Here is a 13,623-nt window from a genome sequence, read left to right as displayed (position 1 = left end):
ATGGGGCACTGTGTGTCTCTATGGGGCGCTATGGGGCACTGTGTGTCTCTATGGGGCGCTATGGGGCACTGTGTGTCTCTATAGGGCGCTATGGGGCACTGTGTGTCTCTATAGGGCGCTATGGGGCACTCGGCGTCTCTATAGGGCGCTATGGGGCACTGTGTGTCTCTATAGGGCGCTATGGGGCACTGTGTGTCTCTATGGGGCGCTATGGGGCACTGTGTGTCTCTATGGGGCGCTATGGGGCACTGTGTGTCTCTATAGGGCGCTATGGGGCGCTATGGGGCACTGTGTGTCTCTACAGGGCGCTATGGGGCACTGCGTGTCTCTATAGGGCGCTATGGGGCACTGTGTGTCTCTATAGGGCGCTATGGGGCACTGTGTGTCTCTATAGGGCGCTATGGGGCACTGTGTGTCTCTATAGGGCACTGTGTGTCTCTATAGGGCGCTATGGGGCACTGTGTGTCTCTATAGGGCACTATGGGGCACTGTGTGTCTCTATAGGGCGCTATGGGGCACTGTGTGTCTCTATAGGGCGCTGTGGGGCACTGTGTGTCTCTATAGGGCGCTATGGGGCACTGTGTGTCTCTATAGGGCGCTATGGGCACTGTGTGTCTCTATAGGGCGCTATGGGGCACTGTGTGTCTCTATAGGGCGCTGTGGGGCACTGTGTGTCTCTATAGGGCGCTATGGGGCACTGTGTGTCTCTATAGGGCGCTATGGGGCACTGTGTGTCTCTATAGGGCGCTATGGGGCACTGTGTGTCTCTATAGGGCGCTATGGGGCACTGTGTGTCTCTATAGGGCGCTATGGGGCACTATGGGGCACTGTGTGTCTCTATGGGGCGCTATGGGGCACTGTGTGTCTCTATAGGGAGCTATGGGGCACTGTGTGTCTCTATAGGGCGCTATGGGGCACTGTGTGTCTCTATGGGGCGCTATGGGGCACTGTGTGTCTCTATAGGGAGCTATGGGGCACTGTGTGTCTCTATAGGGCGCAATGGGGCACTGTGTGTCTCTATAGGGCGCTATGGGGCACTGTGTGTCTCTATAGGGCGCTATGGGGCACTGTGTGTCTCTATAGGGCGCTATGGGGTACTGTGTGTCTCTATAGGGCGCTATGGGGCACTGTGTGTCTCTATAGGGCGCTATGGGGCACTGTGTGTCTCTATAGGGCGCTATGGGGCACTGTGTGTCTCTATAGGGCGCTATGGGGCACTGTGTGTCTCTATAGGGCGCTATGGGGCACTGTGCGTCTCTATAGGGCGCTATGGGGCACTGTGTGTCTCTATAGGGCGCTATGGGGCACTGTGTGTCTCTATAGGGCGCTATGGGGCACTGTGTGTCTCTATAGGGCTCTATGGGGCACTGTGTGTCTCTATAGGGCGCTATGGGGCACTGAGTGTCTCTATAGGGCGCTATGGGGCACTGTGTCTCTATAGGGCTCTATGGGGCACTGTGTGTCTCTATAGGGCGCTATGGGGCACTGCGTGTTTCTATAGGGCGCTATGGGGCACTGCGTGTCTCTATAGGGCGCTATGGGGCACTGCGTGTCTCTATAGGACGCTATGGGGCACTGTGTGTCTCTATAGGGCGCTATGGGGCACTATGTGTCTCTATAGGGCGCTATGGGGCACTGTGTGTCTCTATAGGGCGCTATGGGGCACTATGTGTCTCTATAGGGCGCTATGGGGCACTGCGTTTCTCTATAGGGCTCTATGGGCACTATGTGTCTCTATAGGGCGCTATGGGGCACTGTGTGTCTCTACGGGGCGCTATGGGGCACTGTGTGTCTCTATAGGGCGCTATGGGGCACTGTGTGTCTCTATAGGGCGCTATGGGGCACTGTGTGTCTCTATGGGGCGCTATGGGGCACTGTGTGTCTCTATGGGGCGCTATGGGGCACTGTGTGTCTCTATAGGGCGCTATGGGGCACTCGGCGTCTCTATAGGGCGCTATGGGGCACTGTGTGTCTCTATAGGGCGCTATGGGGCACTGTGTGTCTCTATGGGGCGCTATGGGGCACTGTGTGTCTCTATGGGGCGCTATGGGGCACTGCGTGTCTCTATAGGGCGCTATGGGGCACTGCGTGTCTCTATAGGGCGCTATGGGGCACTGTGTGTCTCTATAGGGCACTATGGGGCACTGTGTGTCTCTATAGGGCGCTATGGGGCACTGTGTGTCTCTATAGGGCGCTATGGGGCACTGTGTGTCTCTATAGGGCACTATGGGGCACTGTGTGTCTCTATAGGGCGCTATGGGGCAGTGTGTGTCTCTATAGGGCGCTATGGGGCACTGTGTGTCTCTATGGGGCGCTATGGGGCACTGTGTGTCTCTATAGGGCGCTATGGGGCACTGTGTGTCTCTATATGGCGCTATGGGGCACTGTGTGTCTCTATAGGGCTCTATGGGGCACTGTGTGTCTCTATATGGCGCTATGGGGCACTGTGTGTCTCTATAGGGCTCTATGGGGCACTGTGTGTCTCTATAGGGTGCTATGGGGCACTGTGTGTCTCTATAGGGCGCTATGGGGCACTGTGTGTCTCTATAGGGCGCTATGGGGCACTGTGTTTCTCTATAGGGCGCTATGGGGCACTGTGTGTCTCTATAGGGCGCTATGGGGCACTGCGTGTCTCTATAGGGCGCTATGGGGCACTGTGTGTCTCTATGGGGCGCTATGGGGCACTGTGTGTCTCTATGGGGCGCTATGGGGCACTGTGTGTCTCTATAGGGCGCTATGGGGCGCTATGGGGCACTGTGTGTCTCTACAGGGCGCTATGGGGCACTGCGTGTCTCTATAGGGCGCTATGGGGCACTGTGTGTCTCTATAGGGCGCTATGGGGCACTGTGTGTCTCTATAGGGCACTGTGTGTCTCTATAGGGCGCTATGGGGCACTGTGTGTCTATAGGGCACTATGGGGCACTGTGTGTCTATAGGGCGCTATGGGGCACTGTGTGTCTCTATAGGGCGCTATGGGGCACTGTGTGTCTCTATAGGGCGCTATGGGGCACTGTGTGTCTCTATAGGGCGCTATGGGGCACTGTGTGTCTATAGGGCGCTATGGGGCACTGTGTGTCTCTATAGGGCACTATGGGGCACTATGGGGCACTGTGTGTCTCTATAGGGCGCTATGGGGCACTGTGTGTCTCTATAGGGCGCTATGGGGCACTGTGTGTCTCTATAGGGCGCTATGGGGCACTGTGTGTCTCTATAGGGCGCTATGGGGCACTGTGTGTCTCTATAGGGCGCTATGGGGCACTGTGTGTCTCTATAGGGCGCTATGGGGCACTGTGTGTCTCTATAGGGCACTATGGGGCACTATGGGGCACTGTGTGTCTCTATAGGGCGCTATGGGGCACTGTGTGTCTCTATAGGGCGCTATGGGGCACTGTGTGTCTCTATAGGGCGCTATGGGGCACTGTGTGTCTCTATAGGGCGCTATGGGGCACTGTGTGTCTCTATAGGGCGCTATGGGGCGCTATGGGGCACTGTGTGTCTCTATAGGGCGCTATGGGGCACTGTGTGTCTCTATAGGGCGCTGTGGGGCACTGTGTGTCTCTATAGGGCGCTATGGGGCACTGTGTGTCTCTATAGGGCTCTATGGGGCACTGTGTGTCTCTATAGGGCTCTATGGGGCACTGTGTGTCTCTATAGGGCACTATGGGGCACTGTGTGTCTCTATAGGGCGCTATGGGGCACTGCGTGTCTCTATAGGGCGCTATGGGGCACTGTGTGTCTCTATAGGGCTCTATGGGGCACTGTGTGTCTCTATAGGGCTCTATGGGGCACTGTGTGTCTCTATAGGGCGCTATGGGGCACTGTGTGTCTCTATACGGCGCTGTGGGGCACTGTGTGTCTCTATAGGGCACTATGGGGCACTGTGTGTCTCTATAGGGCGCTATGGGGCACTGTGTGTCTCTATAGGGCTCTATGGGCACTGTGTGTCTCTATAGGGCGCTACGGGGCACTGTGTGTCTCTATAGGGCGCTATGGGGCACTGTGTGTCTCTATAGGGCGCTATGGGGCACTGTGTGTCTCTATAGGGCGCTATGGGGCACTGTGTGTCTCTATAGGGCGCTATGGGGCGCTATGTGTCTCTATAGGGCGCTATGGGGCACTGCGTTTCTCTATAGGGCGCTATGGGGCACTGTGTGTCTCTATAGGGCGCTATGGGGCACTGTGTGTCTCTATAGGGCGCTATGGGGCACTGTGTGTCTCTATAGGGCACTATGGGGCACTGTGTGTCTCTATAGGGCGCTATGGGGCACTGTGTGTCTCTATAGGGCGCTATGGGGCACTGTGTGTCTCTATACGGCGCTGTGGGGCACTGTGTGTCTCTATAGGGCGCTATGGGGCACTATGTGTCTCTATAGGGCGCTGTGGGGCACTGTGTGTCTCTATAGGGCGCTATGGGGCACTGTGTGTCTCTATAGGGCACTATGGGGCACTGTGTGTCTCTATAGGGCGCTATGGGGCACTGTGTGTCTCTATAGGGCGCTATGGGGCACTGTGTGTCTCTATACGGCGCTATGGGGCACTGTGTGTCTCTATAGGGCGCTATGGGGCACTGTGTGTCTCTATAGGGCGCTATGGGGCACTATGGGGCACTGTGTGTCTCTATAGGGCGCTATGGGGCACTGTGTGTCTCTATAGGGCGCTATGGGGCACTGTGTGTCTCTATAGGGCGCTATGGGGCACTGTGTGTCTCTATAGGGCGCTATGGGGCACTGTGTGTCTCTATAGGGCACTATGGGGCACTGTGTGTCTCTATAGGGCGCTATGGGGCGCTATGTGTCTCTATAGGGCGCTATGGGGCACTGCGTTTCTCTATAGGGCGCTATGGGGCACTGTGTGTCTCTATAGGGCGCTATGGGGCACTGTGTGTCTCTATAGGGCGCTATGGGGCACTGTGTGTCTCTATAGGGCGCTATGGGGCACTGTGTGTCTCTATAGGGCGCTATGGGGCACTGAGTGTCTCTATAGGGCGCTATGGGGCGCTATGGGGCACTGTGTGTCTCTATAGGGCGCTATGGGGCACTGTGTGTCTCTATAGGGCGCTATGGGGCACTGTGCGTCTCTATAGGGCGCTATGGGGCACTGTGTGTCTCTATAGGGCGCTATGGGGCACTGTGTGTCTCTATAGGGCGCTATGGGGCACTGTGTGTCTCTATAGGGCTCTATGGGGCACTGTGTGTCTCTATAGGGCGCTATGGGGCACTGAGTGTCTCTATAGGGCGCTATGGGGCACTGTGTCTCTATAGGGCTCTATGGGGCACTGTGTGTCTCTATAGGGCGCTATGGGGCACTGTGTGTCTCTATAGGGCGCTATGGGGCACTGCGTGTCTCTATAGGGCGCTATGGGGCACTGCGTGTCTCTATAGGACGCTATGGGGCACTGTGTGTCTCTATAGGGCGCTATGGGGCACTATGTGTCTCTATAGGGCGCTATGGGGCACTGTGTGTCTCTATAGGGCGCTATGGGGCACTATGTGTCTCTATAGGGCGCTATGGGGCACTGCGTTTCTCTATAGGGCTCTATGGGCACTATGTGTCTCTATAGGGCGCTATGGGGCACTGTGTGTCTCTATAGGGCGCTATGGGGCACTGTGTGTCTCTATAGGGCACTATGGGGCACTGTGTGTCTCTATAGGGCGCTATGGGGCACTGTGTGTCTCTATAGGGCACTATGGGGCACTGTGTGTCTCTATAGGGCGCTATGGGGCACTGTGTGTCTCTATAGGGCGCTATGGGGCACTGTGTGTCTCTATATGGCGCTATGGGGCACTGTGTGTCTCTATAGGGCTCTATGGGGCACTGTGTGTCTCTATAGGGCGCTATGGGGCACTGTGTGTCTCTATAGGGCGCTATGGGGCACTGTGTGTCTCTATAGGGCTCTATGGGCACTGTGTGTCTTTATAGGGCGCTATGGGTCACTGTGTGTCTCTATAGGGCGCTATGGGGCACTGTGTGTCTCTACGGGGCGCTATGGGGCACTGTGTGTCTCTATGGGGCGCTATGGGGCACTGTGTGTCTCTATGGGGCGCTATGGGGCACTGTGTGTCTCTATAGGGCGCTGTGGGGCACTCGGCGTCTCTATAGGGCGCTATGGGGCACTGTGTGTCTCTATAGGGCGCTATGGGGCACTGTGTGTCTCTATGGGGCGCTATGGGGCACTGTGTGTCTCTATGGGGCGCTATGGGGCACTGCGTGTCTCTATAGGGCGCTATGGGGCACTGCGTGTCTCTATAGGGCGCTATGGGGCACTGTGTGTCTCTATAGGGCACTATGGGGCACTGTGTGTCTCTATAGGGCGCTATGGGGCACTGTGTGTCTCTATAGGGCGCTATGGGGCACTGTGTGTCTCTATAGGGCACTATGGGGCACTGTGTGTCTCTATAGGGCGCTATGGGGCAGTGTGTGTCTCTATAGGGCGCTATGGTGCACTGTGTGTCTCTATAGGGCGCTATGGGGCACTGTGTGTCTCTATAGGGCGCTATGGGGCACTGTGTGTCTCTATAGGGCGCTATGGGGCAGTGTGTGTCTCTATAGGGCGCTATGGGGCACTGCGTGTCTCTATAGGGCGCTATGGGGCACTGTGTGTCTCTATAGGGCGCTATGGGGCACTGTGTGTCTCTATATGGCGCTATGGGGCACTGTGTGTCTCTATAGGGCTCTATGGGGCACTGTGTGTCTCTATATGGCGCTATGGGGCACTGTGTGTCTCTATAGGGCTCTATGGGGCACTGTGTGTCTCTATAGGGCGCTATGGGGCACTGTGTGTCTCTATAGGGCGCTATGGGGCACTGTGTGTCTCTATGGGGCGCTATGGGGCACTGTGTGTCTCTATGGGGCGCTATGGGGCACTGTGTGTCTCTATAGGGCGCTATGGGGCGCTATGGGGCACTGTGTGTCTCTACAGGGCGCTATGGGGCACTGCGTGTCTCTATAGGGCGCTATGGGGCACTGTGTGTCTCTATAGGGCGCTATGGGGCACTGTGTGTCTCTATAGGGCGCTATGGGGCACTGTGTGTCTCTATAGGGCACTGTGTGTCTCTATAGGGCGCTATGGGGCACTGTGTGTCTATAGGGCACTATGGGGCACTGTGTGTCTATAGGGCGCTATGGGGCACTGTGTGTCTCTATAGGGCGCTATGGGGCACTGTGTGTCTCTATAGGGCGCTATGGGGCACTGTGTGTCTCTATAGGGCGCTATGGGGCACTGTGTGTCTATAGGGCGCTATGGGGCACTGTGTGTCTCTATAGGGCACTATGGGGCACTATGGGGCACTGTGTGTCTCTATAGGGCGCTATGGGGCACTGTGCGTCTCTATAGGGCGCTATGGGGCACTGTGTGTCTCTATAGGGCGCTATGGGGCACTGTGTGTCTCTATAGGGCGCTATGGGGCACTGTGTGTCTCTATAGGGCGCTATGGGGCACTGTGTGTCTCTATAGGGCACTATGGGGCACTATGGGGCACTGTGTGTCTCTATAGGGCGCTATGGGGCACTGTGTGTCTCTATAGGGCGCTATGGGGCACTGTGTGTCTCTATAGGGCGCTATGGGGCACTGTGTGTCTCTATAGGGCGCTATGGGGCGCTATGGGGCACTGTGTGTCTCTATAGGGCGCTATGGGGCACTGTGTGTCTCTATAGGGCGCTATGGGGCACTGTGTGTCTCTATAGGGCTCTATGGGGCACTGTGTGTCTCTATAGGGCTCTATGGGGCACTGTGTGTCTCTATAGGGCACTATGGGGCACTGTGTGTCTCTATAGGGCGCTATGGGGCACTGCGTGTCTCTATAGGGCGCTATGGGGCACTGTGTGTCTCTATAGGGCTCTATGGGCACTGTGTGTCTATAGGGCGCTATGGGGCACTGTGTGTCTCTATGGGGCGCTATGGGGCACTGTGTGTCTCTATAGGGCGCTATGGGGCACTGTGTGTCTATAGGGCGCTATGGGGCACTGAGTGTCTCTATAGGGCGCTATGGGGCACTGTGTGTCTCTATGGGGCACTATGGGGCACTATGGGGCACTGTGTGTCTCTATAGGGCGCTATGGGGCACTGTGTGTCTCTATAGGGCACTATGGGGCACTATGGGGCACTGTGTGTCTCTATAGGGCGCTATGGGGCACTGTGTGTCTCTATAGGGCGCTATGGGGCACTGTGTGTCTCTATAGGGCGCTATGGGGCACTATGGGGCACTGTGTGTCTCTATAGGGCGCTATGGGGCACTGTGTGTCTCTATAGGGCGCTATGGGGCACTATGGGGCACTGTGTGTCTCTATAGGGCGCTATGGGGCACTGTGTGTCTCTATAGGGCGCTATGGGGCACTATGGGGCGCTATGGGGCACTGCGTGTCTCTATAGGGCGCTATGGGGCACTGTGTGTCTCTATAGGGCGCTATGGGGCACTGTGTGTCTCTATAGGGCGCTATGGGGCACTGTGTGTCTCTATAGGGCGCTATGGGGCACTGTGTGTCTCTATAGGGCGCTATGGGGCACTGTGTGTCTCTATAGGGCGCTATGGGGCGCTATGGGGCACTGTGTGTCTCTATAGGGCTCTATGGGCACTGTGTGTCTCTATAGGGCGCTACGGGGCACTGTGTGTCTCTATAGGGCGCTATGGGGCACTGTGTGTCTCTATAGGGCGCTATGGGGCACTGTGTGTCTCTATAGGGCGCTATGGGGCACTGTGTGTCTCTATAGGGCGCTATGGGGCACTGTGTGTCTCTATAGGGCGCTATGGGGCGCTATGTGTCTCTATAGGGCGCTATGGGGCACTGCGTTTCTCTATAGGGCGCTATGGGGCACTGTGTGTCTCTATAGGGCGCTATGGGGCACTGTGTGTCTCTATAGGGCACTATGGGGCACTGTGTGTCTCTATAGGGCGCTATGGGGCACTGTGTGTCTCTATAGGGCGCTATGGGGCACTGTGTGTCTCTATACGGCGCTGTGGGGCACTGTGTGTCTCTATAGGGCGCTATGGGGCACTATGTGTCTCTATAGGGCGCTGTGGGGCACTGTGTGTCTCTATAGGGCGCTATGGGGCACTGTGTGTCTCTATAGGGCGCTATGGGGCACTGTGTGTCTCTATAGGGCTCTATGGGCACTGTGTGTCTATAGGGCGCTATGGGGCACTGTGTGTCTCTATAGGGCGCTATGGGGCACTGTGTGTCTCTATGGGGCGCTATGGGGCACTGTGTGTCTCTATAGGGCGCTATGGGGCACTGCGTGTCTCTATAGGGCACTATGGGGCACTGTGTGTCTCTATAGGGCGCTATGGGGCACTGCGTGTCTCTATAGGGCGCTATGGGGCACTGTGTGTCTATAGGGCGCTATGGGGCACTGTGTGTCTATAGGGCGCTATGGGGCACTGTGTGTCTCTATAGGGCGCTATGGGGCACTGAGTGTCCCTATAGGGCGCTATGGGGCACTGTGTGTCTCTATAGGGCTCTAGGGGCACTGCGTGTCTCTATAGGGCGCTATGGGGCACTGCGTGTCTCTATAGGGCGCTATGGGGCACTGTGTGTCTCTATAGGGCGCTATGGGGCACTGTGTGTCTCTATAGGGCGCTATGGGGCACTGTGTGTCTCTATAGGGCGCTATGGGGCACTGTGTGTCTCTATAGGGCACTATGGGGCACTGTGTGTCTCTATAGGGCGCTATGGGGCACTGTGTGTCTCTATAGGGCGCTATGGGGCACTGTGTGTCTCTATAGGGCGCTATGGGGCACTGTGTGTCTCTATAGGGCGCTATGGGCACTGTGTGTCTCTATAGGGCGCTATGGGGCACTGTGTGTCTCTATGGGGCACTGTGTGTCTCTATAGGGCGCTATGGGGCACTGCGTGTCTCTATAGGGCGCTATGGGGCACTGTGTGTCTCTGTAGGGCGCTATGGGGCACTGCGTGTCTCTATAGGGCGCTATGGGGCACTGTGTGTCTCTATAGGGCGCTATGGGGCACTGTGTGTCTCTATAGGGCGCTATGGGGCACTGTGTGTCTCTATAGGGCTCTATGGGCACTGTGTGTCTCTATAGGGCGCTATGGGGCACTGTGTGTCTCTATAGGGCGCTATGGGGCACTGTGTGTCTCTATAGGGCGCTATGGGGCACTGTGTGTCTCTATAGGGCACTATGGGGCACTGTGTGTCTCTATAGGGCGCTATGGGGCAGTGTGTGTCTCTATAGGGCACTATGGGGCACTGCGTGTCTCTATAGGGCGCTATGGGGCACTGCGTGTCTCTATAGGGCGCTATGGGGCACTGTGTGTCTCTATAGGGCGCTATGGGGCACTGTGTGTCTCTATAGGGCACTATGGAGCACTGCGTGTCTCTATAGGGCACTATGGGGCACTGCGTGTCTCTATAGGGCACTATGGGGCACTGTGTGTCTCTATAGGGCGCTATGGGGCACTGTGTGTCTCTATAGGGCGCTATGGGGCACTGTGTGTCTCTATAGGGCGCTATGGGGCACTGTGTGTCTCTATAGGGCGCTATGGGGCACTGTGTGTCTCTATAGGGCGCTATGGGGCACTGTGTGTCTCTATAGGGCGCTATGGGGCACTGTGTGTCTATAGGGCGCTATGGGGCACTGTGTGTCTCTATAGGGCGCTATGGGGCACTGCGTGTCTCTATAGGGCGCTATGGGGCACTGTGTGTCTCTATAGGGCGCTATGGGGCACTGTGTGTCTCTATAGGGCGCTATGGGGCACTGTGTGTCTCTATAGGGCGCTATGGGGCACTGTGTGTCTCTATAGGGCGCTATGGGGCACTGTGTGTCTCTATAGGGCGCTATGGGGCACTGTGTGTCTCTATAGGGCACTATGGGGCTGCAGAGCAGCTCTGATCACAGCCCCCAAGCAGAACAAGTGCCACAAGCGGCACTTTGACACAGCGCTGGATGCCCAGAACTGCTCCAAACCCAGAGGTTCCGAAGGCTCCCAGCTGCCTGTGCCGCTTCCCCAGCTCTGCCATCAGCCAACCATCACAGCACCAACAGCTGCTGACCTTTAACCGAGGTTTGATGGCTTCTTCATGGATCTGAACCCCCCTGACCCCCTAAAGCTGCTGCCATTGCCTTGAGACGCGTCCCCTCCCAGCCCTGCTGCAGGCCAACGCTCAACAGCAGCAACAAGAGCAGGGATGGAAGGAGGCACCTCTGTCAAGTCTAAAGATTACCTTCAAAACCTTTGTCCCACAGGCATTAATTTGGGGCAAACCCAACAAACAACACTGCTGGGACCAACAAGACTTACAGCAACCTCAGCACCAACAAGACTTACAGCAACCTCAGCACCAACAGGACTTACAGCAACCTCAGGACCAACAAGACTTACAGCAACCTCAGCACCAACAGGACTTACAGCAACCTCAGCACCAACAGGACTTACAGCAACCTCAGCACCAACAAGACTTACAGCAACCTCAGGCTCCAGGATGCCTGGGGCCTCTGCTGGCACCATCCACCAGCTGCAGCTGCACCAGGCTGCAATGTGAGGCTCTCTGGGGATGTTTGCAATCTGGGGCCCAACTCAGGGTACCAGTGAAGGAGATCTGATACCCCTTGGGGCAATTTATGCTTTGATGGAGTAATCTGAGACAGGGCAAAGGAGATTTGACACACAAATAGGCAATCTAGGGATGCAGAGTGTGTAACGTGGTACACTAGGAGTCGGAGGACCCACAAGGCAGTTTTGGCCCCTGTGGGGCTGTTTAAAGCACCAGGACTGCAGCACAGGACGCACAGTGAGAAATGTGGAGCTCAGGACATCTGTGGGAGCTGAAGCTGGGGTGCAGTGAGGTGACAAGAGCTTGGTTGAGGGCCCTTGAGGCTCCTCTTGGGCACCTGGGGTGACATTTGAGATCCTAGGGCTGCAATTCAGGGCCCATCTGGGGGTACAAGGGAAGCCTCCTGGGGACACTGCAGGGCATCTGAGGCTCCGTAGCTGAAAGTGTGACATTACTGCAGGGACCCAGCCCCATGACAGGCACTCTATAGGGCACTGTGTGTCTCTATAGGGCACTATGGGGCACTGCGTGTCTCTATAGGGCGCTATGGGGCACTGCGTGTCTCTATAGGGCGCTATGGGGCACTGTGTGTCTCTATAGGGCGCTATGGGGCAGTGTGTGTCTCTATAGGGCACTATGGGGCACTGCGTGTCTCTATAGGGCGCTATGGGGCACTGCGTGTCTCTATAGGGCGCTATGGGGCACTGTGTGTCTCTATAGGGCGCTATGGGGCACTGTGTGTCTCTATAGGGCACTATGGAGCACTGCGTGTCTCTATAGGGCACTATGGGGCACTGCGTGTCTCTATAGGGCACTATGGGGCACTGTGTGTCTCTATAGGGCGCTATGGGGCACTGTGTGTCTCTATAGGGCGCTATGGGGCACTGTGTGTCTCTATAGGGCGCTATGGGGCACTGTGTGTCTCTATAGGGCGCTATGGGGCACTGTGTGTCTCTATAGGGCGCTATGGGGCACTGTGTGTCTCTATAGGGCACTATGGGGCACTGCGTGTCTCTATAGGGCGCTATGGGGCACTGCGTGTCTCTATAGGGCGCTATGGGGCACTGTGTGTCTCTATAGGGCGCTATGGGGCACTGAGTGTCTCTATAGGGCACTATGGAGCACTGCGTGTCTCTATAGGGCACTATGGGGCACTGCGTGTCTCTATAGGGCACTATGGGGCACTGTGTGTCTCTATAGGGCGCTATGGGGCACTGTGTGTCTCTATAGGGCGCTATGGGGCACTGTGTGTCTCTATAGGGCGCTATGGGGCACTGTGTGTCTCTATAGGGCGCTATGGGGCACTGTGTGTCTCTATAGGGCGCTATGGGGCACTGTGTGTCTCTATAGGGCGCTATGGGGCACTGTGTGTCTATAGGGCGCTATGGGGCACTGTGTGTCTCTATAGGGCGCTATGGGGCACTGCGTGTCTCTATAGGGCGCTATGGGGCACTGTGTGTCTCTATAGGGCGCTATGGGGCACTGTGTGTCTCTATAGGGCGCTATGGGGCACTGTGTGTCTCTATAGGGCGCTATGGGGCACTGTGTGTCTCTATAGGGCGCTATGGGGCACTGTGTGTCTCTATAGGGCGCTATGGGGCACTGTGTGTCTCTATAGGGCACTATGGGGCTGCAGAGCAGCTCTGATCACAGCCCCCAAGCAGAACAAGTGCCACAAGCGGCACTTTGACACAGCGCTGGATGCCCAGAACTGCTCCAAACCCAGAGGTTCCGAAGGCTCCCAGCTGCCTGTGCCGCTTCCCCAGCTCTGCCATCAGCCAACCATCACAGCACCAACAGCTGCTGACCTTTAACCGAGGTTTGATGGCTTCTTCATGGATCTGAACCCCCCTGACCCCCTAAAGCTGCTGCCATTGCCTTGAGACGCGTCCCCTCCCAGCCCTGCTGCAGGCCAACGCTCAACAGCAGCAACAAGAGCAGGGATGGAAGGAGGCATCTCTGTCAGCTCTAAAGATTACCTTTAAAACCTTTGTCCCACAGGCATTAATTTGGGCCAAACCCAACAAACAACACGGCTGGGACCAACAAGACTTACAGCAACCTCAGGACCAACAGGACTTACAGCAACCTCAGCACCAACAAGACTTACAGCAACC

This window comes from Lagopus muta, chromosome 30 (genome assembly GCF_023343835.1).
Source record: "Lagopus muta isolate bLagMut1 chromosome 30, bLagMut1 primary, whole genome shotgun sequence".
Classification (NCBI taxonomy): Eukaryota; Metazoa; Chordata; class Aves; order Galliformes; family Phasianidae; genus Lagopus; species Lagopus muta.
Note: the sequence above shows the minus strand (reverse complement) of the source record.